General features: G+C 21.7%; 1 non-coding gene across 1 annotated transcript; it reads right to left on the reverse strand.

The window, feature by feature from the left end:
• Positions 1–1057: 1057 nt before the first annotated feature.
• On the reverse strand, positions 1058–1129 carry TRNAE-UUC. The gene has a single exon. It is a non-coding gene; the product is annotated as a tRNA-Glu (tRNA).
• Between the last annotated feature and the right edge of the window lie 1311 nt (positions 1130–2440).

Genomic DNA, 2440 nt, shown 5'->3' on the forward strand with positions numbered 1-2440 from the left:
CTAAAATAGTGAGAGAGAAAGAATCACCGGTCAACCGAAAAATAGAGGAGGATCAAGTACCTCAAAAATATTAAGAAAAGTAGATAAATGAATGATTCAATGAGAAATGGAGTAAAATGAATTATCACATTTGCAACAAGAATGGGATAAAAGAGAAACCATCAATCCAAGAAATGGAGAAAAATGTAACAAGTATGAACAGTGCATCAAGAAGTTATAAATATCTTTGTCACCTAGTTATCTTCGACCGGCGCGCCCGTCTCGAAGCCCCGGCATGCTGGGGTCTTCGTGTGGGCAACGATTACGAATGAATGCTACCTGATTGATTCTTGCCACTAGTCATATGCTTGTCTCAAAGAATTCAAGGAAATGTTCCTATGGTTTATTTCAATGGTTGGGCGTGTAAAATCGACACTAGTGGACATGGCATTTGCATATTGTGCTTGTTTCGATATGTGAGTTTCCAGGCGATGTATTAGATTTCGGGATCTCTAGATCTCTTGTTATTATTTTTTTATTGCTTACCATCTCTATTCTCTATTGGCCATTAATTTATAAAGTCAAGTTGGCTAAAAGGTTTATTAAATACAAGGATTTCTTTGGTCTTTCTTGGCTATAGAAATCCTTTTCCTTTGATGAGAATTCTTAGAAGGGAGGGCCTCTGAAAGTTGGATAAGCACTACTACAAGGCAAGAAAAATAAAACAAAATAATATTAATTACATCAACTCATTATAAATGTACAAAAATAATATTTTTCTGTTATCTATAGTATTTCTTAAAGAAAAAAAATCTATCTTATATATAAATTATTGAAAATTTTATAATTTTTTAAAATTTTAAAAAATAAATAAAAACATTAAAATTTATCTTGTATCACACGATTCATACAAAAAAGTTAATTTAATTTAGTGTTAATTATATTTATTTACTAAATATTAATAACATTGTACGGAAAAAACTAAAAGCAGAAAAATATACTGTCAAATTCTTCCACGTCTAATTAGCAGGCGAGGATGCAGTGTGGGCAATAAGCCAAATTAGGAAAAAAATTAGAGTTCCGTTGCCGGGAATCGAACCCGGGTCTCCTGGGTGAAAGCCAGATATCCTAACCGCTGGACGACAACGGAACACGTTGCTGCTTCTCTTCATTTTAAAAGTAATCATGAGCATCAAAATGGCCTATTTTATTTTTAACTAAGAAAGTGCTCAATATAAAAAATATTTTCTTATAAAAAATATTGTCATAATTTGTTTTTATCATTTTTATTTCACAAAATAGAGATTATTATATATCAACATTTATTTTATTATTTTTCTGTTAATTAAAAATATAATATTTTAAGTTAAATACTGCCAATTGGGTATAGTATGGAAACTTTGATCTATATATATTTACAGCTTGTTGATGGTTTCTGGTAAATTTTGTGGTAAAGGGAGAAATATTTTTTAGGGTGGATTTGCATTCGTTGTATTTTTTTTTAATTTTTTATTTAATAAAAAATTTATTCATATTTTTACTATTTATTAAAAAATATTTTTAAAATAAGAAAATAAAAAACTTAAAATTACAAATATTAATTTTTTTATTATATATTCTATCAAAACATTATTTTTCTAAATAATTTTTATGAGATTATCATTATCAATTTTAAAATTTCATTTTTATCTATTAAATTATTTTTTCAAAAGTATATATTCATACAATTAATTTATAAATTATATCTCTATAAATTATTAATTAATTTATAAAGTATATATCTCTATTTTATTATTCATTCTTATAATATGAGAAAATTTATTAGTTAATTTTTAAATTTTAAAAAATATATTAAAATATTCTTGAGATATTAAATAATATATTAATAAAATATTAAATATTTTATTATTTGATTAAAAAATTTATTAGTTGATCTATTAGTTTTGTAAAAAAATTTATTAATTAATTTTTTTATTAAAAATATTTAAATTTTTTATAATATTTAATATATAAAATTAGTGGAGAAATTAATTAGTATTTTTTTTAATTTTAAAAATATTTTAATATATTTTTAAAATTAGCCACTTAATAAATTTTTCTATATCATAGTATTTTTTTATTTTACAACATCTAAAGATTAAAATTATGAAAGAATTAATTAGTATAATTTTAAAATTTTAAAAATATTTTAATATAACTTTTAAAATAAAAAATTTAATTAATTATTTTTACATCACAGAAATCAAATAATATTTTTTTTATTATAATATTATATATTTTGTAAAAATATTTATTATTTATTTTTATGTCCAAATATTTATAAAATTATTTGCTATTTATTTTTATATGAAAATTTATAAATTTATTTTTATATAAATAGTTTTCAAAAAATAAAATTTAAGAAATAAATAACAAAAATTAAAAAATATTTTTAATTTAAATAAAAAACAGAAATCTGATG

The sequence above is a fragment of the Manihot esculenta genome, chromosome 6 (genome assembly GCF_001659605.2).
Source record: "Manihot esculenta cultivar AM560-2 chromosome 6, M.esculenta_v8, whole genome shotgun sequence".
In the NCBI taxonomy this organism is placed as follows: domain Eukaryota; kingdom Viridiplantae; phylum Streptophyta; class Magnoliopsida; order Malpighiales; family Euphorbiaceae; genus Manihot; species Manihot esculenta.